Below are 18,605 nucleotides of genomic sequence, written 5' to 3'. Positions count from 1 at the left end.
GTGGTATCGCCCTGAGATATCCAGGCATTTCTCTCAATCTGCTAGAGTCTGAGGGATATTTTTTCATGCTTGTCTCGACAGTCTAGATTTGGTTCCCCTAAATGGAATACTTTGGCTGACAAACCGCCCAATTAAACTTGGTCAGATGCCCTTTACAAATACACTTTGTATTTTGTATTTATCTCTGCTCACATTTTTCCCCACTATTAACAACTTTACAGTTGATCCCTATACTTGCAGTGACCATTCACTTCTTAGGGAATCCTTTGGAGGTAATCTTACAACGGATAACCTCACCAGCTCTCGGACTCCCTAGAGATTAATCCTCGTAACCAGGCTGTAAATTGGTGCCCTAAATATGCAGCCAGGTTCATTGCTAAGATTGACAAGGATTTACTGGGGGACTCTTTGTAGATGTGTTCTCTTTCTTTTTCGCCTCACTTGAAGGGCACTCTTGCAGCCTTGATTCCGTTCTCGACCATTATAATGGATAGTAACCACACAATACCTTCTCTTAAGTTTAGTGCACCGATACATGCTAAGAAGAAGCTGCAGGGGGATATTAAGGAAACACGAAAATTGGGCTTAAACATGATTGCAGTCATAGCTAAGCTTAAACAAACGTATAGAAATTGGGTAAAAGGGTCATTATGCCCTGTTAATGCAAAGAGATGCTGAAAATATGTTGGAAGCACTGGCATCTCGAGATACGACCAATTCTTGGAGACTAATACGAGGGGGGGGGGCAGGTGTGCAACTCTTTGCAACATCAACCGATTCCAGGCAAGACTTGGGAGAATTACGTCACTGAGCTCTATTCAGCTGTGAGCAGTACTCCAGTTTGTGCGTTTGTGACCCAGGGGCCTTGCATGTCTAGGGAGGCTTGGGTCCTATTAGACATTGATCCACAAGGAATTCAGGTGGCAATAGGGAGGGCCAAGTCTTCGAACGCCCCTGGACCGGATGGGCTCTCCAATTTAACATTCAAATTGGCGCCTTCTCTATGGGCTAAGGTATTGATTCAACTGTTCTGCAATGTTGTGGGTGGGCCAGGTGCCTTGCAACTTGGAGAGAGGCCATTGTGATAGTTATTTTCAAAAGGGGTGATAGGGCGGTAATTACCCGGATTCGTCCATCTCACTTTTGGATGCTTACTATAAGATTTTTTCTACCTTCCCGCTTCATGCACTTGAAAGATGGGCAATTCATGCTAATAAGTTGGATCCTAATCAATCCAGGTTTTGTAAGGGAACCAGTACAGCTCTGAATTGCCTTGTACTACAGCTCTTGACGAATAGGCTTTCCAATCAAAGTGCACAATATATCTTTCTTTCCTTGATGTCTCTAAGGCGTTTGATTGTGTGGATCGAACTAGGCTTTGGGGAATGCTTAGATCATGGGGCTGTCCGGAGTCCTTGGTTTGGTTGCTCAGTTGCTGTAACTCCTGCAAAAAGACGTTAAAATCAAGGTCAGGCTTGACAAAAAGGGCATGTACTCTGGATGGATCCATTTGGATCGTGGCTTACGTTATGGCTGTGTACTGGCCCTTTTTTGTTTAATTTATATACCATTGGTATTAGGGCAGCTCTGGAAAGCATAGGTGTTAATCCCTCAAGGTTGGGACACATGAAAATCCAATACCTTTTATATGCTGATGACCTTGCGTTACTTGACCACAATCCAATAGGCTTACAGAAATCCCTGACGGGGACACAGGATTTCTTTAGGGACCTTTGACTAGAGATTAGTGTGACCAAATCAAAAATGTTGGTTATTAACGATTAACCACAGAAAGATCATGTCAGGTAGATCAAATTTTGGTTGGTACATTGATGATAAAAAGTTGAAAGTGGTCACTGATTTCAGGTATGTTGTTGTGGTGATCAAATCAAATCGATCAGTTTCTCTTGCAAATCAAGCCTTGAAGTTAGATGCTATCTCAGCTGTTGCACACCTTTGAGTGCTGGACAGAAAATATGGACGTTTTTCATTACTGCCAGCACTCAAAATGTACAACCAGGTGCTACTACCAAAACCAACGCACGGGAGAAGGTCCGGGAGGAGAGTTTGGATTGGTCCAAGGTGGAGTCTTATTTGGAAACGATCTCTGAGCCTTCCAGGGGGTACCCTGTTCCCCTGGAAGGCTCGGAGATCGTTTCCAATATGCTTGACTGTATGCCAGTCAAGCATATTCTGGGTATCACATCTTTAGACACCAAGGTCCACTGGAGAAGAATTTCTCTCTTAAGATCAATCATGTTTCTGCCAGCGTCGACTCTTTATTCAATTGAATACACTTTTCAAACTTGATAATTGTGCGGCGAACTCTGTTCTGACCATTGTTTACGAAAGAGCAGCATCGTTGATGAATTGTAATATAAGTTATTTGAAAATGACTGGATTGTAAACAGGGAAATACTGCTTGTTTACAAGCTATTTGAGCTCTTTTCTTTGGACATTAAATTGTTCACTTCTCTCCAGAAATACATAACAAAAAATGCTTCAAGATCACTGAGAAACTTCTGGCTACGTATAAAACAAAACTTACTTGCAACCAAACATGTCCTAGGTGGCAGGGCATTGGTTCCACCTACTGAACATCTGTGTAGATGTTGCAGAATTGAGTGCGAAACTCTGAAACATCTGTGGAATGTCTGTCCCTAATTACTCAACAAGAAGACATTTTTAAATCCTATTTTAATACTTGCCCTTTGCTAAATGGCAATCTTGCTGGTGGAAGCTACTAGTTAGTCCCAATGACATTGTTAATTAATGTGATAAATTTACTAAAATTGCTTGTGACTTTGTATGACATTTCTTTGATCTATAATTGTTTTATTAAGTAATTTATATATTGTTGAATGAGTTTGTATTTTGTAAAAACTGTTCTTACTGTGCTGAAGGATTTTATGCAAGTATGTGCGTAAAGTTTCCTTTGTAAACTATATAGCACAATTAAACCCTTTTTAACAAAAAAACAGGACGACAATGGTGTCGGTGGCTGACATTGCGTATACCTAGGACATCACCCTGGCACGAGATGGCGTAGAAAAGAGGTTAAGACCCAATTCTAAAGCCATACAGCACCACCTGATGGCTAAGAAAAAGTTTCCATAGTCAGAAAAACAAGTTACTTACCAAACTGGTAACGTTCTTTCGATGGGATGTTCCTCCGACGTATTACCCCATCTATGACAGACCACCAAATCAGTACAAGACTATGGAGGAGGGAAAGAATTTAGAATGTGTATTTAGAGTACCCAATCAAATAACTGAAGAGAGGACCGCCTTACCAAAGGCCAAATCCTGCCCATGGATGGAATCCAGGGAATAGTGCTTAACAAAAGTATGGATAGAAGCCCATGTGGCTGCTTCACAAATATTCCGAATAGGAACACTACTTTGTAGAGCAGTGGAGGCAGCCACACCCCTAGTGGAGTGAGCCCGTAAGCCTACCGGAGGGTCCTTCCCCGCCAAACAGTAGCACTCAGTGATAGTTAGGATATTCCATCTGGACAAGGTCTGTTTGGAAACAGCCTGACCGAAGCAGTGTCCAGCATAACCTACAAAGAGCTGATCGTCCACTCTGACCCGGGACATCCATGAAAGATAAAGGCTCAAAGCTCTCCTAGCATCCAACCTTACCGGAATGCGGAGGAGGATAAAATGCCGGAAGAATCACCTTCTGCCTCAAATGAAATTCAGAGACAACCTTAGGCAGAAAAGCAGGTCACACCCGCAGGACAACCCTGTCCTCATGGAAAACAGTAAAGGGTGGCTTGGCAGAAAGTGCCTGCAATTCACTCACTCTGCGTGCGGAAGTAACTGCAACTAAAAACACAGTTTTAAAAGACAACAGTCTCAGCGGACAGGAATGTAAGGGCTCAAACGGAGCTCCCATCAGAAACTTTAAAACCAAATTCAAACCCCAACCCGGCACCTGGAAAGGGGACGGTGCAAACAGTAGACCTTCCTTTCAGAAACTGTGAAATTAAAGGAATCTTAAAGTAAGAACACTCTTCAGACAACCGCTTAAATATGGACAGTGCCGCCAGGTAACCCTTAATGGTACCCACTTGAAGGCCCTTGTGGGCTAAAGAAAGCAGAAAAGACAACACCATAGGAATGGAACATTGGAAAGGATCCACATTCTGACCCCTGCACCAGTCGCAGAACTTCCACCAACGGCAACGGTACAGGGATTTTGTTGCAGGCTGCCTGGCCGAAAGCAACACCTCCATCACGTCATCCGGGAGGTCCCAATCCTTGTATCTCAACCGTTCAGATACTAAGCATGAAGGTTGAGAGACCTGACCTCTGGATGGAGAACCTGACCCCCCCCCCTCCTCCCGTGAGAGCAGATCGTCTCGGTAGGGAAGACGGCGTGGAGGGCAGATGGACATGTCAAGAAAGTCCGGGTAACACGTTCTCCTGGCCCAATCCGGAGCAATGAGGATCGTTTCTGGAACCGAACCTCCGTAACACATGAGGAATGACGGGGACTGGAGGAAACGCATACAGCAGTGGGTAAGACCACTCCACTACGAACGCGTCCCCCAAGGCTCCACTTGAGGGAAATTCCCTCGAGCAGAATCTCTCTCACTTCCGATTGACACTGGTGGCGAAGAGATCCACTTTGGTCCCCCAAAGGGCGAAGATCTCCAAAAGGACTTCCTGAGCCAACTCCCACTTGTGAGAGACCGTGATCTGCCTGCTCAGAGCGTCCGCTGCCGTGTTTTCTTCTCCGGCCAGATGAACTGCCGAGATCAAGATTTTGTGTTGGAAGGCCCAGAACCAGAGCTGCATCGCCTCCCTGCACAATGGGAGTTACCCTGCCCTCCCTCCCCCCTTTTGTGAAGGTAATGGATGGCCACTGTGTTGTCTGTCATAATCAGGACAGTCTTCCCCAACACAGACGGCAGAAAAGCCTTCAGGGCCAGCCGGATGGTTCTCAGCTCCAAAAGATTGATGGAGTCTGGACTCCGACGGAGACCAACGGCCGCTGGCTGTCAACTCGGTGGCATGAGCGCCCCATCCTGTGAGGGAGGCAGCCGTCACAATCGTCACCTCAGATCATCAGATTTCCTTCGTCGGCCCACCATAGAAGATCCTGAGCGTCCGAGAGCGGAATCTGAACGGGATCCAACATTTTGCCAGAGAACTGCGACCACTGCATCTTGAGAGCCCAATGCAGGGATCTGAACCGCAGTCTGGCTTCTGGCACCAGAAAAATTCAGGACGCCATGAGGCCGAGCAACCTTAATATTCGAAAGCCGGTAGACTCTGGGCACGTTGAAACTTGTCCACCATCTGCAGAATGTGATGAGCCCTCACCTGGGGAGGTGAACACTGCCCCAGGGACGTGTCGAGCACTGCTCCGAGGTATTGGAGTAGCTGGGAAGGTGTCAAATGCGACTTCTTTAAATTTAGGGAGAAGTAGAGCTTGTGAAAGGAATGGCAGGTGACGGATAGATGATCCAGGGATTGCTCGGGAGAGCGCACCCTGATCAGCCAACCGTCCAGGTATAGGTAGACATGAATCCCCCCCCTCTCCTGAGGTATGCTGCCACAACCACCATCAGCTTGGTGAAGACCCTTGGGCGGAGGTCAATCCGAATGGCAGGGCCCGAAACTGAAAGTGCGAGTCGCCAGCCGCAAACCTCAGGTACTTCCTGTGCTTGGGATGAATCGGCACATGAAAGTAAGCATCCTTGAGGTCCAGAGACACCAACCAATCCTGAAGTTGAAGGGCCTGGATGACTTGAGAAAGAGTGACCATCTTGAACTTATCTTCCCTGAGAAGCTTGTTCAACCAAGTCCATGATGGGTCTCAATCCCAGGTCTTTCTTTGGGATCAGTTCTATGGCGCCTTTCTCCAGCAGGGATAGGATTTCCTGCGCAAGGAGGATCTGGACTCTTCAAAGAGAGCTTCCCCAGTGGATTGTCGTAAGGCCGCTGAAGGAAGGGAAGGCAGTAGCCATGGGCTATGATATCCAGAACCAACGCATCTGAAGTAATGGCACACCATTCTCCAAGATGCTGCACAAGTGTGCCCCTGACCGGCGAACCATGGGACATGGCCTCATGACTGAGCGGCTTTGGCACCCCGAGTTCCCCATCCACCACGGGTACCCTTACGTTGCCCCCTTTGACTGGCAGCTCCTCTCGATCTACCAAAAGAGTAGAAATGAAAGGAAACTCCCCTCCATTGCTGTCCTCTAGGACGAAAAGGCAGAGGTTGACGTACTGCAGCGCTCAAAGACTTCGCTGCAGCTTTGGAGGTCTGCCAGATAAATGAACGTCATCAAAGGGCATGTTCAGAAGATGGGCTTGCACATCAGGAGCAAACACTGACTTCCGCAACCACGCAAACCTGCGTAGGGCAGTGCTCGCAGCCATGGACAGGCTGACACAGTCTGCTGTGTCCAAACCCGACTGAAGGGATTCACACATAGCATCCTTGCCGTCACGCGCGAGGGCTAGGAAGCCATCCCTTTCCTCCCCCTCAGGAATATGCTGAGCCGCTAAGGAAGCACAGTTCCACAGAGTGTGTAAATCTTGCCAAGGCACATGTGGAGTTGACAGCTTTCAGTGCCATGCTACCTGAAAAAAAGACCTTCCGAGCCCATCCGTCGAAGCGCTTGTCGTCCCTATCCGGAGGGATGGTAGGGTATGCCTTCTGCCTCAAGGTGGCCGTAGCTGCCTGAACCACCAAACTCTCAGGAGTGGGGTGAGTAGAGAAATAGCTGGGGTCGCTAACAGATGGGCAGTACTTTGACAAATTCTTATTGACCGCCGGAAGCGATTCCGGGGCCTGCCAAGCCGATTATACCCTTTTTTGTAATGTAAGATGAAAGGGCAATACCGGGTCAGAGGGGAGACCTTGGTCCAAGATGTCAGTAAGGTCATCCTGAATAAAATCCTCAGGAGGACTGGACCACCCGAGGTATTCAGAGACCCTAGACATGAGCCACCTGTAGGAAGAGTCTGCATGAGCCCCCGGCTCAGGCCTACCAAACTCAACTTCCGGAGAAGTGTCCAGGCCACTGGCATTATAGAGGGTCTGCCTCAACTCCTCCAAGGGACTGTCATCCAACAATCCCGGAGCCTCATATTGAGAGGCAGGGTCTTCAATCTCTGACCTTTCCTCCTCTTCAGAAATGTCAGCCAAAGGTCTGGAAAACCCAGCCAGAAGGGCAGAAGAGGGCCTGGGGCCTAACACCAGCCTCCAGACTTAGAGGAAGCCTTCCTAGGAACAACCACCTCCTTAAGAAACTCCTCAGACACATTACGCCCAAAAAGCTTTGAGGGCGCTGAGAGCATCGACACCGAGGGCATTGAGAACATAGACGTCGAGACAGCGAAGGGCTTCGATGCTGGAATCCGCACCGTGGGTTCGACGCCGAGACCTTCGACGACGCTACAGGTGTGGGCTGACTCCTCACCAACTATCTACATCAGTCATCACCACCATCTACCAATTTCTGCGGATTACTTAATGTGGCCTATCTCACTATAACTTCTTTCTATTTAAGCTGATTACACGTTAATTCAGATGTTATGGTACTTGGCTCATCTATATTATTAAATTTTCTGTACCTTTCCTGTTCAGTATGGCGCTCTAACCGTGGCCATGTCAACTTCCAAACTTGATGTAATGCTTTATGTACCCTTTCCAATTTGGTGTACAAACAGAAAACCCAAAATTCGTCTGTTTTAATTGAGTCATAACTTCCCGCAAACGACCCAGCAATGTCATGTATGAAGATCCCATCTTGGGGCACAGTGCCAGGACATGGCAGGGGGTTTCCATGTTATTCAGCAGAGTCTTTGCTCTATTGCTACTTTAGCCCAGGTCCCTTGTAGGGCTAATAGCGGGAGTTGATTAACCTGAAGCTGTAATAAAAAATGACGCAATTCTGGGTTGGGACACTGCATACAGTATCTGCGGTTTGAGGTACGTATATCTCACCCTGATTGCATATTTGTACTGTTTTAGGACTACATTCTGAAGGCAGAACCTTTTTAGCAACCATGGACAGAGATAACTGTAGTGATGGATGCCTCACTCATGGGGTGGGGGAGCCCACGCCAACAACCTGACAATCTGCAGTCGTTGGTCTCCATTGGAGTCCAAACTCCACATCAATCTTTTGGAGTTGAGAGCAATCAGACTTGCGCTGAAGGCTTTTCTGCCCTCTGTACGGGGAAAGAATGTCCTGGTAATCAACAAGAGAGGTGGTGTTAGGGTCTCTACTGCTGTGCAGAGACACAATGCAGCTCTGGTTTTGGGCAATACAAGAAGGAATCTCTCGATCAGCAGTTCATCTAGCTGCAGAGGAGACACAACGGCAGACTCTGAGCAGGCATAGCACAGTCTCCCACGAGTGGGAACTAGCTCAGGAAGTCCTTCAAGAGATCTTAGCCCTTTGGGGAACCCCTCAAGTGGATCTGTTTGCGACCAGTGTCAACAGGAAGTGCAAACTCTACTGCTCCAGGGAATTTCCCTCAAGAGCTGCTCTAGGAGATGCGTTTGTGGTGGACTGGGAGTTTCCACTCCTGTACGCGTTTCCTCCAGTCCCCGTCATTCCTCACATGATCAGGAGGTTGGAAAAGTTCAGGAAACACTTGATCCTGATGGCCCCAGATTGTGCCAGGTGGACGTGTTACCCGGACCTTCTAGACATGTCCATGCACCCGCCAATATGTCTTCAACAAAGAGGACTTTCGCTCCCGAGAGGAGGGTCTGTTTGTCCATCCAGAGGTCAAGACACGCCGCCTTCATGCATGGTTTCTGAGAGGCTGAGGTACAAGGATTAAGACCTCTTGGATGATGTAATGGAGATTTTGCTTTCGCCCAAAATGCCAGCAACAAAGTCTTTGAACCGCTGCCTTTGGAACAAATTCTGAAGCTGGTGCAGGGACAAGAATGTGTAACCTTTGCTATGCAAAACACCAGAGGTGTTATCCATTCCAGTGTACTTGGCCAATCTGGGGCTGCAGGTTGTGACTATTAAAGGTTATTTGGCGGTGCTACCCATCTTCAAGCGCTCGTCTGAACAAACTTCATATTTTAAGATACCTTTGGTGATAACATTTCTGAAGGGACTCACTAATGTGTTCACTCCATCTCCTTTTCAGGTTCCTGTTTGGGACCTCAATCTGTTGTTAAAGTTTCTCGAGCATGGGGTCTGGCATGGATTCACATGCTCATGAATATTCCCAGTCGTCAGGCTGGGAATCCTTGGTAAAGAAAAAATCAATATCAGTTTCGTTTCTGATCTGTCTTTCTTAGTAGTAACCAATCACTGGTCTCTGGGTCATACTGCCCCCAACCAATGACTGCCCTCTCCCTAAGCCCCTCCCCTAGCAGCCATCCTCAGATTTTTACCGCAAGTTCAAGTGTTGGGAGTCCTCGTGCTATAGCTCTCTAGCTTTTATTGCGTTTTGCTTTTTTCAAAAAGTTTAATCTCATTTTTTTGGTCAATCGAGCCTCAAGCTCCACAGTTTCTACTTCCGATCAACGGGGACCAGTTTCGGAATTTTCTACGCCCCTCAAGGGCAAAGTTTTCATCGTGTTGCACTTCTTGGAGGATTCCAGAAGATATGAGGCCTACCTCGTGGACATGGCCCAGGACACAGGAAACTCGACACCCCGATCCAAGCTGTTCAAAAACTTCCCTGGATGCAGATTACAGAATGTTTTCAAGGAGGATGAGCATTTGAGATGTCTCTACTGCCTTCACGAAGACAAAACGCACATGGAAAAGGACTGTGCGTTTTGCAAGAACTTGTCGGAACGGACTATGAGGGATCGTCGAACCTGCCTCGCCAGATGGCTGGAGAAGGGCCCGGCAGGTGAGAAGAAGTCAGAGCGATCTTCTAAGTCCTGTGAGGGCGACCTGGCGACGGGTGCCCAACAGAAGGCAAAGCACTGCGAGCCCGCGGGCACTGGGATCGCCGAAAGGTCGGGCTCCTCGGCTGCCAGGCAGGGCGCACTATCCCTGACGCCATCAACCACGAGCCAACGCTCTAGCTCGGGGAAAAGAAAATCCGAGAACCCGGGTAAGCTTCTGGAGAGGTCACGGTCGATCTCGAAGGAATCAGCCTACGGGGAGCGAGGCGGTGACCCTTCCCCCAAGGTGAAGGCCTCAAGCGCGCCGAAGGTGGTGAAGGCCTTGATTCACTCGGCTAAGGCCTCAAGCGTGCCGAAGGTGGTGAAGGCCTTGATTCGCTCGGCAAAGGCCTCCATCGAGGGAGTCGTGGAGGCACTGGCGAAGCCGGTGGAGGCTACCCCAGTGGAGGCGACCTCGGGGCCCAGAGTTTCCCTGCCACCATGGAGGGAATCCTCTTTTCAGCCCATCGATAAGACCCCAGTTACAGACATGGATACAGTCTCTGAGGAGGAGCTGGTTGAAGTCGTGAAGGGCCTCAACGAGAGGTTCGAAGAGGTCCACGGGAGGAACCCCGAGGCGGCGGACGAGGAAAGCGACGGTGGCGCCGACGAGGCTCCCATGGAGGAGGAGCAACCATCGCGCCCGTCACAGCCAGTGCCCGAGCCTCAGGACAACTCTGTGGCCATTTTGATGGCAATCCAAACCTTATGCACGGAGATAAGGACAAGGTTGCCTCTAACTCCAACAGACGACCCAGCAGTACCGGGCCCATCGGGAAGCCCTCCAAACAAGCGGAGGAGAGTTCATCCCTCCCGCCTTTCCAGCCCTCGTGGCCCGCTCAGCCTTTGTCTCCTTCCCCTGATCCTAGGGATGACACAGGAACAGATATGGCCATGACGGGGACGGATGACAATGGTGGTGACGACGGGATGGGCCTTACGTCACCACTCCCTCGGGCCTCCCCGCCCGACGAAATTGGCTCCGTCCACGCCATTACTGCCAGGGCATCCAAGCTTTTCCAGCTCTGCCCCAAACAACAGAATTAGGAAGGCTTCCTCTATCAGCGCCGCGAGGCCAAGAGGAAGACAGTCCTTGAGGTGCCGTTGATTGACATCTGGGATGAGGGACTTGCTCTCTTTAAGAACCCGTCCACGAGGCCCACCAAGAAGGATCGTTGCGAGAAGTACCGGGTCCCCGATTCCACCCCTTTGTGCCTCAGGGCACAGCTGACCCCGGATTCGGTCGTCTCAGCGACGGACAAGAAGGCGGCGTCGGGGGCGAGGGCTTCAACTTCAACCTTCCCACCCGACGGCGAGGGAAAGAAACTGGACGCCATGGGACGAGTCATCTCGGCGGCGACGACAATTAAGGCGGGCAACGCCCTAGCGATTGTGGCCAGCTATGACAGGGAGCTGTGGTACAAGATCGCTCCCCTGCTAGACTTCCTACCGGACGACAAGAGGGCGGAGGCCCTGGAAATCCTGCAGGAAGGTGAGGTGGTTTCGGACCATGCCATAACGGTGGCCACGGATATCGCTGACACCAGGTTCCACGAGTTGGGCAACAGTGTTTGCCTTCGACAGCGGGGGTGGCTCAAGGCAACAGATTTCCGCCAGGACATGCAAACCAGAGTTTTGGACATGCCTTTCGAAGGGAACAACCTGTTTGGAAAGACAGTGGATGATTCACTTCAGGCCATCAAGACCGACACGGAGACGGCTCGGGCCTTGGGAGTTTTGCAGCAACGACGGCGCCCTTTCGGAACGCCGGAGGCAGACAGGATGCCTCCAAGGGATCCGGTGGCGGCTCCTCGACGTACAGCCAAGCAGCCCACTCCTCGTCGCAGAAGGCCTACAGAGGACGCGGCAAGTCAGGAGGACCTCGGTGTCCTCGCCAAGGAGGCCAAGGCGGCAAGGCTGCCGCCAAGCAGGACTGAACCGGCCGTAGCGTCGGGCCCCCACCCGAGTATCCCGGTGGGAGGCCGGCTGGCGAAGTTTGTCAGAGGGTGGGAGTCCAGCTCCACCGACCGTTGGGTGCTGGATGCCCTGGCCCACGGGCACACTCGAATTTCTAAAGAAGGGCCCTTGCAAACCTCCCGTAGCCAGGAAGGAAAATCACATCCCTCAACTGCTGTCAGAGGCAAGGGCGATGCTCAAGAAAGGTGGCATCGAGCTCGTCCCAAAGCTCCGGAGTACACTCAAGGTACTTCCTCGTCAGAAAGAAGACAGGCGGTTGGCGCTCCATCCTAGACCGGTGTCGGTTAAACAAATACATCAAGGCCCAAAAGTTCAGGATGGTCACCTTCCAGCACGTGCTGGGGCAGCTGGAGGAAGGCCACTTCCTATCGTCGCTCGACTTGGAGGATGCTTACTTCCACATCCCCATTCTAAAAAGGACACTGAAAGTTTCTGAGATTCGTAGTCCAACGGCGGCACTACCAATTCAAGGCTCTGCCATTTGGATTGAAGTCGGCGCCCAGGGCATTTGCCAAGGGCCTTGCACCAGTGGCTGCGCGGCTGCGCCTGCGGGGGATCCACGTGTACCCCTACCTGGACGATTGGCTCATCCGTGCAAGGACAAAAGAACTCGCCGTCGAACACACAGCGAAGAACGTCCAACTGCTCACGGATCTGGGATTCTCAAACTACTCGAAATCCCGCCTGGTTCCGTCGCAGGTCGCACTGTTTCTAGGAGCCAAGCTCGATACAGTGGCATGGTTGGCTTCTCCCTCGGAAGAGAGGACGAAGGCCATCTTGGGCAAGGTGCAGCGCCTGCTGACCACCGGACATGGCCAGGGTGAGATCCATCAAGTCCCTGCTTCGAATGATGTCCTTATGCATCTACCTGGTGCGCCTGTGTAGGCTACGGATGCGTCCTCTACAATAGTTCCTCCTACGGGCAGCTTCGAAGACAGGATCCCGCTCAACGAGGTGTTCCGCAAAGCGATTTGCAAGAGGCCTTTGGCTCCCGGAGGAGAGGTCACTCCACATCAACATCCTGGAGCTCCAAGCTGTGTCCTGGGCCCTCAGGTCGTTCCTTCCGTCCCTCAAGGGCAAGGTGGTGAGGGTCTTCACCGACAACACCACCACAATGTTATACATCCGAAAGCAGGGGGGCAACAGATTCCCCAGCCCTATCCAAGGAGGCCCAGGATCTGTGGCACTGGGCCGTCACCCAGGGGATGTTTCTGGTGCCCTTCCATCTGGCAGGAATAAAGAACACCATCGCCGACTCACTCAGCAGAGAGCTGCGCTCGTGCCACGAGTGGGAGCTGCGTCAGGATCAAGCGGATCGACTCTTCCAACGATGGGGCAAACCCCAGATCGACCTGTTTGTGACGACGGCGGACTCCAAGTGCCAGAGGTTCGCCAGCAGGTTTCCCCAGCCGAGGAGCATGGCCGATGCTTTCTCGTTACCCTGGGACGGCATGTTCTTGTAACTGTTCCCCCTGTTGCCGTTGCTTCTGCGACTCATCAACCAATTCAAGAGGTCCCAGTGCAGGATGATCCTCGTTGCACCGGCGTGGCCAAGGCAGATCTGGTTCCCGGACCTTCTGGACTTTTCAGCGCCCCCCCCCCCAGTCGAACTGTCGATGGACGTGGATCTCCTTTCCAGGGAAGGAGGCGCCCTCCTCCATCACGACCCGGGGTCGCTAAACTTGCAAGCCTGGCTCCTGCAGCACTAGGGTTTGGAGGGTACAATATCCTGGCGGACTGCAAGGAGGTACTTGCAAAGGCCAGGGCGTCAATTCTCGAGTGCTACGGGCACAAATGGAAGAGGTTCTCTGTCTGGTGCCGTGCACAGAAGATTAATCCTCTGCGAATTACGGCACCCCAAGTGCTGCCGTACCTGCTGTTGCTGGCCAAGGCGGGGCTAGCTCATGCTCACATCAAAATACATCTAGTGGCGATCTCCCTCTACACCAGAATTACGGGACGATCATCTCTGTGGTCTCATCGCCTGGTGAAGGAGTTTATGAAGGGAATGTTCCGTTCATTCCCGCCAGTGAAGGCTCCGGCCCCGGCGTATGAGCTCAACGTGGTGCTGACCAGGCTCATTGGGGGCGCCTTTCGAGCCTCTGCATTTGGCACCGCTGAAGTTCCTGTCGTGACAAACAGCATTTTTTGTGGCCATCACCTCCGCACGACGAGTGGGAGAGATCCAGGCCCTATCCTGCAAGCCTCCATACTTGACTTTTCACGAGACGAGGGTGGTGCCAAGGACGCACCCCTCCTTCATGCCCAAGGTGCTGTCGGACTTCCACCTCAAAGAGCCCTTGGTGTTGCCAGTTTTCTTCCTGTCGCCTTCGTCACCGGCCGAAAGGACTTTGCACTCGCTGGATGTAGCTAGAGCGCTGAAGTTCTATGTGGACCGCACGAAGAGTTTTCGGAAGACTTCATAGTTGTTTGTGAACTTTGGTCCTGTGAACCAAGGTAAGGCTCTCTCAAAGGCTTCCATTTCTCCAGCTGCATCATGCAATGTCACCGGTTGGCAAACCGACCATTGCCCGGCCGTCAGAGAGCCCATTTGACCAGAGCGATCGCTGCTACCACGGCGTTCCTATCTGGTGTACCCCTGCTGGACATCTGCAGGGCTGCTATGTGGAGGTTGACTAACACCTTCAGAAGATTCTACTGCGTCGACTGGGATTCCAGGGAGGAGTCAGTCGGCCAGGCAGTGCTGCGCAACCTGTTCGCCTGAAGGTGGGCCTGGTGAGGAGGTAAGAGTTTATGTATTGCTTAATGTTGAGCCTTTTGCCACCTCCCGTGGTTGTGCATGTGTGTACTGCTATGTATTCTTATATTCATGAGCATGTGAAACCATGCCAGACCCCATGCTGGAGAAGGAACAAGTTACTTACCTGTAACTGCTCTCCAGCATGGGTCTGGCATGGATTCACATGTAAACCCTCCCTCCTTCCCCTCTGCGGCTCTTCACTTTGTCCTACTGCCACTTTACGTGCTACCAAGTCTGAGGATGGCTGCCAGGGGAGGGGCTTATGACCCAGAGACCAGTGATTGGTTACTACTAAGAAAGACAGATCAGAAACGAAACTGATACTGATTTTTTTCTTTACTGAGGATTCCCAGCCTGACGACGGTGAATATTCATGAGCATGTGAATCCATGCCAGACCCATGCTGGAGAACAACAGTTACAGGTAAGTAACTTGTTCCTTCTTTAGTGTGCATGTTAGGGAGAATTGTAATTTCTATGCTAATTCCCTTTAACCTTAGAGACCCCCCCCCCCCCCCATCTCTTTTGCTGGACTTAGGACTTTTTAATTTTAACCCTGGAGTGAGTGAGACTCTCTTCTCACTCTCGTGTGTTACCTGATTTGGATTTTGTTTTTTCACTGTTGGAGTCTGACAAACTCCATAGGCATCTGCTTTTTGTATGGTGACATACAGCACCTTCACTGCCACTGAAAAATCATTTAGATTTCTCTTAAGGTTAAAATACCTTTTCTTGTGTGAACTCCAGTTCCCAAGAATAGTAAAGTGAAATAGACGTTCCTTACCTTTTCTCTTGCTAGGTCCAGCACACAGTTTCTTATGTGGCGTGCTGGGGGTTACCGATTAGCCTCTTATCCTACTTTCGCATGTAACATTTGTATGTTACCCTCACTACTTTAAATGTCTGGTGGCAGAGATTTACTTTTTCCTACCATTGTGCTTTCCTACCGCAGGCTGAAACCTCCGCTGCACTACAGCACGTATGAGTGACCATTTTGTCAAAATGGCCCCTGTCTTTTTTTGCCATTTTCTGTTTGTGGTTTTTCTTGGGTTTTACTGTGTTGAGACAGATTTGATCCCTTTGTTTGTCTTGCCTTTGGCGGGCTTCAGCCCTGGAGCCTGCCCCTGTCTCCAGTGTCTCTGAAAGGACGGGATGTGAAGGAGGATCCCAAAACTCCCCCGTCCTTTGCCTCTAGAATGCCTGAATGCAACTGCTCCGGATTGGCTGGCTGGCTGTCCTTCCAGGACAGCCAACCTGCTGTCTGAATGGCAGCCTAGGCTGTGCATGAATTGGGAAACCTGCTTAAAAGGTGAGGGTTTTGGGACTACAGGCAGAGTCGACTACTGGGAGAGACACCCGACGAAGAAAATGAACGAAACTTCCTGCAACCCCCTGGACCTTTCAATTTCCTGGTGAAGCCCTGCTGCTGTGGTGAACTCCTTTTTCACCTCGACAGAGAAGCTCTGGATGAACAACTTCTCCCCTTGGGACCTCCACTGGACCACTATGCCCGACTTGCTGTGCCTCACCATTGCTTCGGAAGCCCAATGCCAGGGGTCGAGTGTCTGAAGTTGCGTGAAACGTCTGCAGCTGTAACAAATCTGGCTTGAAGATTCAGGAGCCTCCTAAGGATTCTCCAGGAGTAGGACCCGATCCAGATTGCAGGAGTGAAGGAAGTCCATGAGCCACATCGGTCCGGTTTCTAAACACAAACTGCAAAGCAGCGCTGAATCAAACAGAGCCCGCAGCTGCCAATGACCTCCCAAGTACCGCCGCAGGAGCCCCCCAGACGTCCTCCCTCTTGTCCCCACCCACGACTGAGGCTCCGGAACCAGGGTCTGCACCGCTGTAGCAAGACAGAATCCAGCTGGACCACTCTTCTAATCAGAGGTACTGTTTAGGCATGGGGTACTTATCTCACTGCCTGTAGCCATGCTTTTGTCATTTGGGAATGGCGTCCCAAATCACTTTGGCTGTCCTGGCTCTCTGAAAACTCTTCTAGTCCATTGACTTTGACACTGTTTGTCCCTCATAGGTGGTAACTTGTTGTATACTGTTACTGCTCGGAAAGGCTTTTCTAGACTTCATTGGAGGTTTCAATTGTCCTCACAGTTCAACTGTTCTAACCTTTTTATTTTCCTAACCCTTCCTTTCTGCAACCCCAGAATCTGTAATGTTTACGTGTGATATATAAATGCCATTACTGTCCTTGTAATTGAAGTCACCTCGGTGTAGGAATTGTGTAAAAAGCATATCCAAAGATTATCCACCAACTTGTCTTGATTCTGAAAAGTAATTTTAAGTATATTTACCTTGTTAAAACAAATTGCCTTTTTAAAGAATGCTTATTTAAAAATCTGTTAATTAAATAAATAACTATAACAAAAACCTTGTGTAAGTGTTACTTAGTTACTTGTATTAACGGATTTCATTTGTACAGCTCTACAGCTCACCTTTACCTAGTTTGAAATAGGCCTTGCTGCTCAGTCCCACTACCAACTTGTGTAGCACAGACCTATACCAAAAAGTGGGATACCTAATACCAAGCAGATCATTGTTGAGTAGTCTCTCACAGTGTGACTTCACCAATTCTTAGCTAACAGTGCACCATTTGAACCACTCCCTTCATGTCCCTTAAAGTTACTACCTTTCAAGACTCTAGTTGCTAGCACTAAGTTCAGCCCGTAGAGTGAATGAGTTGCAGGCACTATCCTCTAAACCACCCGCCCGATCTCCAACTCTCCTTTCCTGGGCAAACTCTTGGAAAAGCTGGCCATCTCCCAATGTTATGCGGATGACACTCCGCTCTCTTTCAAGCTCCCCAGAGCCACCTCTGCTTCTTCTCTCATACCAGACTGCCACAATTCAGGAATGGTGTGCCGCCAGTGATCTCTGCCCTAATGGCAGTAAGACGGATCCTCCTCATTAGGACACCCGCTCCCTCCTTTACTAGGCTTTGAAGGGGCGAAAGTTGTAATAGCATGGGAAATTCTACTGAGGGGTAGGCTGGGAGGGCGCCGAGGAATACGCGAGAGGAACATCCAGTCTTAAGAACGTTATCAGGAGTAAGTAACTTGTTCTTATGTCTCTTTGATAGTGATTTCTGTTTCGAGTACCACAATCAACATTTGTGTCCGATGAATCAATGGTGGAGAAAATTCTACCCAATTGTTCCTGTATCTCAGCCCAGTATGTTCTAATGACCGGGCACTCCCACCAAATATGTCTCCAGTCACCCCTCGCCTTACACCCCCTCCAACATAAATCCGACCCCTTCAGGAACATTGTGTGAAGTTGCTCTGGTGTATGCCATTGAACCATCATTTTATACCATCATTTTATACCATATTTCCCTCGTTTGAATGGAGCCGGTAATTGATGCCCATAAACATTCCCATTGTTCTCTTGGTATTGTCATCCAATGAGGCCTCACATTTTTTTGATGTAGTTCCATTGTGCCAACGTTGTGCTGTCATTTAATAATTTGTACATGCTTGAGATTAACCTTTTCGAGCCGGTATGGGTTGTGATATACTTTTCAAAGGGTGTCAACTGTCACATGGCCCCTGCTTCAATCGTTGGACTTATTAGCCAGTGTCGCAATTGGTTGTACCGGAAGCTATTCCCTCTCCCCAACCCCAAAACCCTCTTGCAATCCTCAAAAGTTCTGAGATCTTGGTACAGATACATATCACACATTTTTAAACAGCCCACTTCCCTCCAAGATTGAAAGTCCTGGGTTCCATGCCTGGGGGAAATTCTGGGTTTTAAAACATTGAGGGGAAAGCGACAGACCCCCTTTTTCAACTGCCGAGTCCCACACCTCTACAACCAAACCTACAATTATGCTGAGCTTTACATTAGCTGGTGTATAATCCTGATCTAGCCATACAAGGCACGAAAGAGGAGTACACGCGACCGCTCCCAATCCTGTTGCGCCCATATCTTACCCTCCACCCCCGAGAACCATTCC

The 18,605-nt window shown here is 50.0% G+C and overlaps 1 protein-coding gene across 1 annotated transcript in view; it reads right to left on the bottom strand.

The window, feature by feature from the left end:
• Positions 1 to 18,605, bottom strand: part of PDCD11 (programmed cell death 11) — a 1,291,633-nt gene that overhangs the window by 825,434 nt on the left and 447,594 nt on the right. The window lies entirely within an intron of this gene.

The sequence above is a fragment of the Ambystoma mexicanum genome, chromosome 8 (assembly GCF_040938575.1).
Source record: "Ambystoma mexicanum isolate Mex_15411 chromosome 8, UKY_AmexF1_1, whole genome shotgun sequence".
NCBI classification, from domain to species: Eukaryota; Metazoa; Chordata; class Amphibia; order Caudata; family Ambystomatidae; genus Ambystoma; species Ambystoma mexicanum.
The sequence above is the reverse complement of the archived record's forward strand: the minus strand, read 5'-3'. Positions and strand labels throughout refer to the sequence as shown.